Source organism: Monodelphis domestica, chromosome 3, assembly GCF_027887165.1.
Source record: "Monodelphis domestica isolate mMonDom1 chromosome 3, mMonDom1.pri, whole genome shotgun sequence".
NCBI lineage: Eukaryota > Metazoa > Chordata > Mammalia > Didelphimorphia > Didelphidae > Monodelphis > Monodelphis domestica.
In genome coordinates, this window is record NC_077229.1 from 341,884,900 (window position 1) to 341,898,438 (window position 13,539).

At 36.4% G+C, this 13,539-nt stretch overlaps 1 pseudogene; it reads left to right on the forward strand.

Moving 5' to 3' along the window:
* The first annotated feature begins 10,821 nt into the window (after window positions 1-10,821).
* Window positions 10,822-11,834, forward strand: LOC100026159 (centrosomal protein 20-like; annotated as a pseudogene).
* The last annotated feature ends 1,705 nt before the right edge of the window (window positions 11,835-13,539 follow it).

A 13,539-nucleotide genomic window follows, 5' to 3' on the forward strand; every position in this document is an offset into this window, starting at 1 on the left:
GAAATTTGTTGGTCAAGGACTTGAGGTCTATGCCAATTAGAAGATCAGACTGGTAATGATGAGGGCTGATAATTTAATAAGGGTTGGTATAGTCATGGTAATTAGGGTTGTTGGCGGAATGCTTATTGTTAGGATAAAGCCAGCAAAAATGTGGTCTGGTGCTGGGTAGGGTGGGTTTAATGAGATTTGGGTTGTTTTCATTCATAGGTGATGTTGTTGGGAAGTGGGGATGGCCAAGTAAGGCAAAGTAGATAATGCCCAAGTTGTAAGTGGCTGTGAGGGAAGTAGCAATTAGGGTCAGTGCTGGGGCTCATGCAGTAGCGTATGATGTTTTTATGGCTTTGGTAATTGATTCTTTTGAATGGAACCCTGCTAGAAAAGGGATTCCTATTAGTGCTAGGCTGTCTGTTTATTAGGCCCCTACTTTTCAAATGTCTTGTTCATCATTTAGGCCATGGATAATGGAGCCAAGAACATAGGAATAGTATTGGGTTGTTTATTTGGGGGGGGGGGGGGTCAACCCTTACCTTCCCTCTTAGAACCAATATTCTGTATTAGTTATAAGGTGGAACACTGGTAAGGTGTAGGCAAGGGGAGTTAAGTGACTGGCCCAGATTCAGGAAGTGTCTAAGGTCACATTTGAACCCAGGATCTCTTGTCTCTAGGCCTGGCTCTCAATCCACTGAGCCACCCAGCTGCCCCCCAAATTTGAAGAAGGCTTATGCACAAATGTGTAGGAAGGCTAGCTGAGGTTCCTTAAGTCCAATTAACTATTATTAGGCCTAGCTGGCTTGATGTTGAGACTGCTACAACTTTTTTGATAATCGTTTTTTTGTGTAACTGTGCAGATAGCCGTAAATATGTTGTGATTGCCCCCAGACATAAGGCAATTGTTAGGATTGTGGAGTTATTTTCTATTATTGGGTGAAATCAGATTCGTAGGAAAATACCTGCTATAATGATTGTGCTCGAGTTTGCTAGGGCTGACACTGGGGTTAGTCCTTCCATGGTGGAGGGTAGTCATGGTTGGAGGCCAAATGGGCCTATTTGCCTGTGGCAGCAATGATTAAGACAAGGAGTGCTAGTTGGTAGGAAAAATGTGTTGTCTCATGAGCATGATTATTGTAAATATGAATCTGTTATCACCGATATGATTGTGGAGGATCGCTTGAAGGGCTGCTGTGTTAGCGTCTGTGCATCCATATCATCATCCAATAAGTATGGATGACATAATTCCAACACCTTCACAGTCAATTGGGTTCCAAAGATTGGAGACAACAGGAGGGAGCTGGGCATCAAAAACAATTGGTACTTATAAGATTTCACAAGTTTTTCCTGAACTCTATACATTCCAGACTAAGAAGCAAAAGTAGGGGGAGAACTAAAATGGAGAAGGTAACAATTGTGATTTATGCCTGGAACTAGGTGATTTTGGAAATACTATGATTCTATATGAGGAGTATAAAGATCCAATTAACAAACATTTGCTGAGTATAGAGAGGGGTCTTGGAGAAAAAGAGTTTCTGCTCTTTAGGACATTAGCCCTGGGTTGGGGTGGAGGGATCAGGCAAGAGAAGGAACATTGGGAAGCTGGTTCCCAAAAGGCAATTAGAGCAGCAATAAATGCTCTCCAGAAAAATTGCCTCTGGCCTAGAAATGCCTCCTCCAGCTCTGAATTTTATTAACACTTCGGGAAACCTAATATAGTCATTTAGTGTTATATTTCTTAAAATGAGACTCTCTTTAGGTAATACCTTTTGAGGCCTGAGTATATAACTTGGAACCTTATTTATTAAAAATATCAAATCAGAAGGTAACCGTTTGGGTTCTTCCCTAGTTGTTATTATATTCCCCACATGAGAATAGCATGTCAGAAGAATAAAAAATAAGTGTAATGAATGTAATTCAATGGTGATCATTTCTACATAGGTCCAGTTGAGTGTTTTTCATGCTGCCTGTCAGAATCAGTGTCAGCCTTCTTTTCAGACACCTGTAGGATGTAAGGAATTATCTCACTTTATAACAGGTGCTTGGTACTGGGAAAAAGAAGACTTTATTTATTCAGAGAGATAACAGCTTTTCCATCTGACAGCATACCCCGTAATTGCTCTGCCTAACATCTTATAAATGTCTCATTTCAGCCTGAGGGGCCTTTATGACAGATTCATTTATTGGCCCATTTATTTGAATTTTTAGGATAGTTTTGTATTTCCTCAGTACCTTTCTTCTTACAGGTTCAGAGCACTTAGTAAATACATCTCATTAATCTTTGCAACAATTGCTCGAAACAAGGGAGCATGAGTATCATCATTTCCAATTTAGCAGTCTTGAAATGCTACAGAAAGGTTAAGGGACTCATCTAATGCATCTAGACATGGTAAAAGAGTATCAGATGATGAAAAAAACCTTGGTTTTTGACCAGCATTTGTTGCTTAGATTAGTGTTTGAAATTTATGAACCCTGAGGGTCTTCTGGATACTGCAAAGTTTTTGTCAGATTGTGGGTTTACAGCATCTATTATATTTAGACCCGCTAAACATTGATACAACTGATTAGGCAAGCTTTTCAGCTGTCAGGACTTCAGCCAGGGAATCAAGCTATTTGAGAGCATGGTGAGTAGTTGCAAATAATGACCATAGTTAATGTTGGTAATGAAGACCCCTACATAGGCAGCTGGCTTCAGGGATAGTCAAAGTCAAGCCAAAAATGGATTTGGCTGGATAGCTGACCTATGAGTTGATTGAAGTTCAACCAGACACATCTGAGATGTTGTGCTGGGCATAGTAGAAGACCAAAGGGCAAGGTTCAGTAGATCCAACAGAGAGACAAGGTTGTTGTCAACTTGATCACTCTCACAGAACTACAGGAGACCATTGCAAGATCACCAAGCAGGACAAAAATCACAATAAAGAAGGATGTAGCCAGCAGCTTGCTGGCTTATAAAGCCCTCTTATAAATAAAGCAAAGGTAATCCTACTAACAAATAGAGGAAATAATCCCACCAAGTGTCCAAAAATTATTCTTACAAGTATTATATAATGTTTATTCATGATTGAAAGTTCAAAAAATGGGAAAGTACCTGTTAGTACAAAAATATTTATCTCTGCTCTTTTTGTGGTGGCAAAGGATTGGAAACTAAAGGTTTGTCCCTTAACTGGGGAATGGCTGAACAAATTGTGGTATATGATGGTGATGGAATACTAGTGTGCTATAAGAAATGATGAACAATATATTTTTCCTTAAATATTTCTCAATTATATATTAAAAACTTTTAATATTCATTTTTTAAAAATATTCTCCTCCTCTCTCCTCTCCCTTCCTTGAGAAAGTAAGCAATTTTATATAGATTATGCATGTGAATCATGCAAAATACACTTCCCTATTAGCTATGTTGCAAAAGAAGGAAAATTATTTGCTTTGATTTGCAGTCAGATTAAATCAGTTCTTCTCTGGAGATGGATAGTATTTTTCATCATAAATCCTTCAGAGTTGTCTTGGATCATTGTATTGGTCAGAATACCTCAATCATTCACAGTTTATCATCATACAATATTTCTATTACTCTGCACTATGTTCTCCTGGTTCTGCTCACTTCACTTTTCATCAGTTCATATGTCTTCCCAGGGTTCTCTGAAACCAATCTGCTCATCATTTCATATAGCACAATAGTAATTCATTACAATCATTTACTTTTTCAGCCATTTCCCAATTGATGAACATTCCCTCAATTTCCAACTCTTTGCTACCATGAATAGAGCTATTATAAATATTTTTGTACATACAGGTCCTTTTCCTTTCTTTGATCTCTTTGAGAAACAGACCTAGTAATGGTATTACTGGATGAAAGGGTATCATACACAGTTTTATAGCCCTTGGCGCATAATTACAAAATGTTCTCTAGAATAGTTTGATCTATTCTCAACTCCCACTAGCAGTGGATCAGTGTTTCAATTTTCTCACATCCCCTCCAATATTTGACATTTTCTTTTTCTATCCATTTTACATTTCATAATGCTCTCTGGATCTTGTTTGGTCATAAATTCTTTCCTTATCAATAGATATGACAGGTAAAACTTTTCATGCTCCTTTAATTTGCTTATGGTATCACCCTTTATGTCTAAATCATATATCCATTTTGACCTCACCTTGTTATAGGGTGTGGGGTTTTTATTTATGCCTAGTTTCTACCAAACTGTTTTATAGTTTTCCCAGCAATTTTTGTTGAATAGGTAGTTCACAAATGATTCCATTTTTAGAGAACTCACATTGCTAGAAGGTTTTCCTTAAGTCAGGCCTAAATTTTCCCTTTGCATCCTCCAACTATTGCTCTTAGATCTGCCCTTGGGGTCCAAACAGAACAAGTCTCTCCTTCTTCTACAAGATAATATTTCAAACATATGAAAATAGATATCCTTTTACCCTTAAGTCTTTTCTTCAACTGATCTTCACATTGCAAGGATGTCAAGCTCTTTACCATTCATACTCTCCAAATTATTAATGTTTCCTCAACTGTGGTACCCAGAAATAAAAATAGTATCATACGTGTGGTCTTACCAGTACAGAGTACATCTCCTACTCCTTCATCCTGTGCCTCTTTTAATGAGCTCAAAATCTCCTTAGCTTTTTAGACCCACTACATCAAACTGCGGTTCCTATGTTGTTCTTGTACTCTACTAAAACCTCCATATCTTTTTATTAATCAATCATTGCCTAGCCATGCCTCCCCCTATCTTAGGTTCTCATTCAAAACTTTAGCACTCTGCATTTTTTCCCTGAATTATACTTTTGTATTCACTATTCATTGCCTTCCCTTGCTTCCCTTTTCTGTGTCTATTGTTTAAAAATGTAAGTAGTTTCACAGGTTCCCTCTGTATCCACATTAATTTCTTTTAACAACTTTTAGAGACAGGAAGTCCTGGATTCAAATCCAGACTGAGGCACTTCCTAACTATATGACCCTGGACAAGTCACTTAACCTCATATGCCTAACCCTTACCACTCTTTTCCCTTGATAGTATCAACTCTAAGACAGAAAATAAGGGTAAAAAAAACCCAACTTTTAATAAATGCTTGTTTCTTCCTTTCCTCCCGACTGGACTTTGGAGACTGGTTACATCTGCCATTAAGTTCTTAAGAAATTAAGTAATAATTAAATTATATTAACATAATTTAATAAATATTAAATAAATGGTACTTAAGTAGTTCTCCTATCATGTTGTAGATTCAAGCCTCATTTCAGTTTTTTTTTCCCAAGTTGTCAGTCCTTAGCTCTCCAGAATCATTTAACCAATTAATAGCAATCAACTTCATAGCAAGAACAGGAGTTATAGACGTTTCCCCTCTCTCAGTTCCTGGCTTCACACTTCCTTCTATACTATTTCAGGCCCTGGGATGAGTGGGCTCAACCTCAAAGCAGTTTCTACATAGCCTTTGCTGGGAGACAAGACAAGGTTAAGATATGGCCCCTGCTTCTTTTCTCTTTTCAACCCCTTACTTTCTGTCTCAGAATCAATACTATGTAAAGATACTATGAAAGAAGAGTGGTACTCTAAGAAAGAAGATACTCTAAGAAGAGTGGTAAAGGCTAGGCAATGGCATGTGAAGTGACTTGCCAGGAAGTGTCTGAGGCTAGATTTTAACCCAGGACCTCCTGTCTCCAGGCCTGGCTCGCTATCCTCTGAGCCACCTCATTGACCCCTGGCTCATGCTTCTATTTTTCATGGTTACATGATTCAAGATCTCTCTCCTTCCCTCCCCCCTCCCAGAGCTGACAAGCAACTTCACTGCTGGCCCATGCTTCTCAAGGGACTCATGCTATGTTGGGTCATAGGAAAATTATATCAGAAACAATTAGAAAAGAGCAAAAAGCAGAATAGACTAACCAAGTGCTAAACCGGAGGGTTCAGATCTTAGAAATCACTTGATAGTTTGTTCAAGGTTGTTTTTATGCACCAGACTAGACCTGTGATTTCCCCTTATCTCCCTACCAAGGTGGATGAGGTCCTGCTCTGAAACTTACAGTTATAGAGAGCTGCCAGGATCACTGATCTGTTCATTGACTTGCCCAGGGTTATATAGACAATATATGTCAGAGGTGAAATTGGAACCCAGATCTCCTTGACCCCAAGACTTTCTCTCTATTCACTGTACTTCAGCAACTTCTCTTAAATGAAATTGGTCCCTGTTTATAGGTTACACATACTTTTACCTAAAATACTTTAATCTTCTTTATATTAGATGGAATCCCCAAATTCACCCAATAATCTTACTTCTTTTTTATATTTTATTTTAAAGTATTTTTCCATGGCTACATGATACATTGTCTTTCCCTCCCTCTTTCCCCTTCCCCTCCTAGAGCCAATGAGCAATTCCACTGGGTTATACATGTGTTATCACTCAACACCTATTTCCATTTTATTCATTTTTGTAAGAGAGTCATCTTTTACAAACGAACACCCCAAATTCTATACCCATTAAAACAAGTGATAAATCATATGTATTTCTTCTGTGTGTGTCTACTCCCACAGTTCTTCCTCTGGATGATGATTGCATTCTTTCTCAAAAATCTCTCAGGATTGTCCTGGATCATTGTACTGCTACTAGTAGCAAAGTCTATTTCATTCAATAGTTACACAAATGTTTCACTTTTTGTGTACAATGTTCTCCTGCTTATGCTAATTTTGCTCCACATCAGTTCATGGAGGTCTTTCAGGTTCATATAGAAATCCTCCAGTTCATTATTCCTTTGAGCACAATAGTATTCCATCACCAAGAGATACCACAATTTGTTCAATCATTCTCCAATCGAAGGGCATCCCCTCATTTTCCAATTTTTTGTCACCACAAAAAGCATAGCTATGAATATTTTTGTACAAACACTTTTCATTATTATCTCTTTGGGGTCCAAACCCAATCTTCTTTTTAAATAATAATTTGTTTACATTATTATTTTTACACTGGGAAAATAAATTAATATTGGTGTGAAAATGCCATTTCATAAAGGACTTTCTGCAGTATCTCACTGGCATTTCTAGATTTCTACGTGGTCAAACAAATTCAGCACTGATCTCATAAAGGTCATAAATGGTGGTTATTTCTCTTCTCTAGGTCCCAGTTTCCTCTCCTGGAAAAAGAACAACATTGGACTAGATGGCCTCTAAAATCTCTTCTAGCAATTCTTCTATGACCCTTAATGGTTCTATATCCATCCATACATAAAGGGTCTGATGAACAGTTTCTTCCACAGTGGACCACAAAAGAAAGAGACCACATGGAAAGAAATTTTTTCAAAGCATGTGTTGTAGCACTGCCACCTGGTGGCAATTTGCCATGATTGTATTCTTTGATTTGCAAATAAGGCTTTACATTAGGACTCAAAACATTTATTCTGAATCTGGAAGCTAGCCCAAAACTGAAGTATTAGAAAAATCTCTCAGCCTTCAAAGAAACCAGAACAAAAGAAGGAAAAGAGGCCAAATTTTGCATTAGGACACTATTTCCCAGTGGTATGTCTCAGAGAACATGGAATAATTACAGAAGCATCATCAGGTTTAAAGCTGGAAGGAACCTTAAACCAACTCTTTCATTTTGGAGATGAGAAAAAAGAAAGGGCAAGTGACATATACAAGTTCACATAAGTAGCAGGGTTGCACAGTCCTTCTCATTCTAAATCCGGGACTCTTGTAAGAACTGACACATTGAAAAGAATCCAGGAGGGATCTGAGCACATCTGAGCACTAGAGGAGTTCTTGGCTAAATATAAAATAACCATTTCCTTTCCTTCCCTTCATTCCATTACAGTCTCATTCTAGTGGACAAAAGGCAGCACAAACTAAATCCAAGCTAGAGCAGGTTCAATGATGACTGAGAAGGCTCAGAAGCACCCTGGGGTAGGGGTGGGGGGAGGGACTCTGCATCTAGTCACATGGACTAGTTACTGTGGCCATTAAAATGAAATCAGGATTGAGTGGACAGGAGAGCATGCAATTTTATAGTGTAGAAGAAGACTATGTAAAAATATACTTAAAATATGGGAATATAACAAATTTGCTAGGTACCATTGAGACCCAGGTTGTGGGATTTGTCAAATTCCAAATTTTTATTGAGGTTATAGAATGATCAAATCACAGAATTATAGTCAGACAAGAACTCTGAGGTCATTTCACCCAAAGCATGAGCCTTGTTTATAACATGACCAGAAATTAGCCATCCAGTCTCCTCTTAATGATTTCCAGTGACAAAGGAATTCAGTAAATTCACTGAAGGAGCCCATGCCATTTTTTGAAAGCTCTGATCACTGGGAATCTTTTCTTTATATTGAAGGGAATGTTTCATTCCTATACATTCTACCAAATGGTTCCAGTTCTTCTCTCTGAGAGATAATCATATCATGTCTAGTTCCTTTCATAGCCAGCCACTTTTCAAGTGTTCAAAGATAACTATCATGTAATACTTTTCTCTTCTTCCTTCAACCAATCCTTTATGACATGATTTCATACCCCCTCATCTATCCACAATGAAGTTTGTCGCTATCATTTCTAAAATGTGATATGTAAAACTGACGGTACTACTCTACATGTAGTCTAGCAATGGTAGAATACAGCAGGACTACCACCTTATTTTGCACACTGTAGTTATAGTAATGCAGTTAAATATCCAACTAACCTTTTTGGCTGTCAGATAACACTACTGATTCAAATTGAGCACACTCTCCTACTGAAATCCTTAGTAGCTTTTCATAGAAATCATGGCACGTAGGACTAGAATATCTAGAGGTATGGAGTTGTTCACGTAAGACTAGCACATCTGGTGTGAGGACTTGTTGAGCCCTCTTTAGGGCTGTTCATCCAACTTGGGTGTCCACCTGCACCTATGGCTCCAAGAAACTATAGCATGCCAAACAGTCACACCCCAGTGTGTTGAGACCCTAGCTGTCTCAACAGACAAACTGAAGGAAGCTGAGGGTAACCAAAAGGTCTCAAACATATTGGCGAATTAGGGGGATGTCTATCCCAAGTACGAGAAGACTTCCTGTGGTAGAATGGGTAGATGAGAACAATTTATTCCAATAGTCATGAAAGCAGCTGGCATGGGTGCTGTGGAACCCTTAGAGCTTGATCAGATATTGAAGACATCAAGGTTATCCCAAGCCATTACCAGTTGTCTTGACTTTTGTCTTGCTATTGGACTTCAATGACGCTAGAAAAGAGAGTGAAGCTGATGATTTTGTGCAATTCTGCCTCACTTAAATCACTTAAACACATGCAAGTTAATATATTATGCCATGATGTCATTGACCTTCAAAAATGAAGGATGAACACCACCACCTAGAATATCGTGACCTTAGGGCTTTTATCTAACACTTTGCTTTCTAGACTTGTCTTCAACATCCTGTATCTTTGCAATTTATTTTCAAATCCATGTAATACTTCAAATTTAGCCTAATTAAATCAACTTGTGTTGTAGATGGTAGTGCTTGTCAATAATCAGAAGATAACACTAGTAGATGGTGAGTTCAGAAGTTCTAAACTGCAATAGGGACAAAGCCAACTGCTAAATCCAAGATGAATATGATAAACCCCATGATAGAAGGACCTCACAGTACCTAAGGAGTGGTGAACTAACCTAGATCAGGAAAATGGAGCAGGTTAAAGCTTCTGTGTTGAGCAGGAGCAGGAGCAGGCCCATGAGTGCTCAATGTATTCCAGACTGGGCTAGGTAGATATGAAATATTAGTCTGAAAAAATAAATAAATGAAACATTCATCTATTTATTAATAGTTCACTATTAAGAATTTTGGATTCTGATTCTGTTATTCAATATATTTGCTTTTCCATCCAAGTTTTTTTTGTCATCTGAAATTTCATTTGGATAGAATCTATATATTTATTCTAGGTATTTAATAAAAAATGTTTGACAAGGCAAGGCTAAGGGTAGAACCATCCATTTTGATGAATGTCTATTAACTCTATAACCATTTTGTGGTTCATCCTTGGCAGGGTTTAGAACTTTAAGTTGGAAAGATGAAAATGAAAATAAGAGTTACTCCCTTCTCTGGTCCTCACTACTGCCATGTAGGGGTGGGCATCCTTTCTCAACTCTTCCCTTAGCCTACCCAGGGAAATATGGCTTTCCCTCTGCCTCCATTCTACCTATCATCAGAGGCAAACTAATGACTTGAGTAAATTTGTATTAGGCTAATTACCTCTAATAGAGTATCATGCTTTCACTGTCTCCTTAAATGTCTAAGTTGGTTTACTCATGCCTCAGTAGCCTAAGGAGTAGTTCCCAGTCACTAGTAATTTTACCTTGCTACTGGAAAGCTTTAAAGTTATTAAATATAAAAATGAATCCCCTCAGAGTCTTTCATATGGCCAAAGCTCCCAAATGAGTTCTGGTTACAGAGAGACTCCTCTTCCTATCACCCCAACAATCAGATAGAGCATCAATTCTCTGCCTCTCTCTTTGCACCAATACTATCATCCATTTGCTGGCTTGCTCTATTGCAACCCCTTTTCACAATTAAAAACATACACATAAACCAAAGAATTATGACTGATCCTAATTTTATATAAAAGGGAAGACAACTTTAAAATGACTACAAAAAAATTAGAGTAAATGCCAGCAATCAACAGGCAGATAGGGAAGAGAGAAATTAAGAACTTCACCAGCTTGTTCAAAGATCTCAATTTCAAGTCTGTCCCAGTTCATGCTCCCTTATCTGTAGTATGACTAAGTAAAGAGAGCAAAATGATGACAGCTCAAGCCTCCTTGGCACCCCAGTCTTAGACACCATTCAAAATACCTGCTGGAATTCTGGTGGCCATTGGAAAATGGCGACTGTTGCGGAGCTCAAAGCAGTTTTAAAGGATACACTGGAAAAAAGAGGTGTATTGGGCCACTTAAAAGCAAAGATCCAAGCTGAAGTTTTTAATGCACTAGATGATCAAGGTGAAAAACCTCCACCACTGTCTCATGAAAACCTTCTAATTAATGAATTAATTAGGGAGTATTTGGAATTCAACAAATATAAGTATTCAGCATCTGTCCTTGCAGCTGAATCTGGTCAACCGGCTATGCCATTGGAAAGACAATTTCTCATTAAGGAATTAAATATATTTGAAGATTCGAATGCAAAAACAACCTCTTTTATATGGAATTATATCTCATTTCTTACATGCAAGTAAAGATGGCATCCGAACCACTTTCATGAAAGGATCTTCACTTCAGCCTCCAAGATGAAACTTTGACAGGCCGTCCAATTAAAAAAACATGAGATGTGTATGGGCATTTAGAAAAGCAAAGGATAACGAGCACTAATACAGAAGATCATCATGTTTCTCAAGCTGTGAAGAAATGATAGCTTTCATTTGGTGCAAAAATACATCTTTTAATTTCCCTGCATGTATATTAAATTGCTATTTATTGTCACAATATAACAATATACAAATAATATGTGTATTTTGTAGAAATGCAAGTTTTTGGAACACATTTAGCCATCTCATGTGTTTCTACATTTGTGAATAAAGGTTAACTAAGTTTATTGAATTTGAATTGAAAAAGATAAGCATTTTGTTTTTAGGCAATATTTTAGGATATTCCAAACTAGTAGAAAATGAAAGTGCATTCATTTGCCATGAAACTCTCTTCTTTCCCTTTCTAATTCCTCTTGGAAAACAGAACTATATTATACATCACAGTGTGTTTTTCAGTGTACTTCATTCAGTATATTTATTCCTCCAACTAAAATTATGTTACATAGCAAAATTCATTTAAAATACATATAAATGTGGAACAAATTTGAAGTGCAAAGGTTACTTTTAAAATACATTAAAACAAGAAAAACTTTGGTTAATCAGTAATGTTTGAAATATATTATGATTTTCCAGGGAGCTGGTTTTTAATAGTTAAGGATTTTTAATTCTTTGAATATTAATTTTTAATTACTCACCAATCTCTTTCCTTGAAAAGTTTATGCTTTTTTTCAAAAGGGTTAATCTAGAGATTGGACAAGAACTAGCTTTAAATTTCCATTAAGTAAAACAAAGGGCTATTTTGTAGTATGGAAAGTGTAGACAATGAAGAGACAGGCCTTGGGTTAAAATACCAGGATGTGTCTACCTGTTAAAAAGATGGTACTATTTAGCCTTTATATAGCTAAATACCTCGATGGTACATTTTAAAGATGAAATGTCCAAGTATCTACCCTGTATTCACAAACTTTAAAAGTTTTCATTAAAATTTATTTTGGCTTCAAAATAGGATACTTTGAAATTTTCTTGTAAACTCTTCTAAAATGTGCTTTCTCCCATATTTATTAGAGCAGTTATATACTTAATGTGGAATTAACATATTTTCCCAGTTGCTCTAAAACGTGTATCTGATTATTACAGAATATGGCACCTGACCAACAGAAGCTACATATGCAATCTAATAAAAGTAAAAATTTGAAAAGTATCTTTTTGTTATAGAGAACTTTTAGCCTTAACTGTAAACCCTTGTTTATTAGGAAAAATGTTAAGGGCTTTATTTAGTTCAAGCAAGACTCCAATTGAAAATACTTTGTACTGATTTTATATTTGGTGATAAGAGATATAATGTTCAGTGTTTTGAAATTTAAAGATCAAAAGTGTTACCAGAATACAAAAATAAATACTATCATTAGCCATCATCTTATAAGTCTTTCAATTTTAAGTAGATCAGTTTACTGAAAAGTTAAAGAGTTCATGTACAACTGATCTAATAAAACCATATAAATGCAAGAGTATCATAAGAACTAGTTTTAAAATAAAATTTGTAGTCTGATTATAATTATAAGTTCCGTTGTATGTGGGAATTTAAAATGTCTGGATTCTTCCCAGAAGATTAACTTCAGACTTCAAAGATGTTGGCAGTGAACATTGAATTTATCTCAGGATTTTCAATCATGTAAGATTATATATATTCAATCAAAATTGAGTACTGTAATTTTGGTACAGATGTCAAAACGGCAAAAGAGTAGCTAAATAGAATTGTGTTGAATAGAGACTAGTGCTTTTGGATGCAATGTTTTGTAATAATTTTTATACTAAGATGACTGATAATTTAAATGTATCTTTCAATAAATGAGGTTAAAGTATCTTTTTTTTAAATAATATTTGTGTAGCCTTTGTTTAAATGAATATTTGTATTGTTCTGGCATCAAATCACACACACAATTATGGAATAAATGTAAACCAGAGTTTGACTATATTTTAACATTCCAGAGTCCTCTTATGCTCAAATCATTGTATGATTATATGAAGTAAGTTCAAAGAACAGCTTTTCCCTGATTTTAAAAAAGAATTTCTGCTTGCATTAATCAAGGCCACTAAAGTTACTTTTTAGTGTTGAGGATATTTGCCTCCAAGCCTAGTCTTTACACTAAACTGTTTTTAGATTCAGTGGGTAAAACACTAAAAACTAAAGAGAAAGAAGATTTCATCTAGTGGGAAAAGATGTTAACTATACAGAAGTCTGTAAACATTGGTAATTTTTAGTGAGGCATTCAAGATTTTGTTA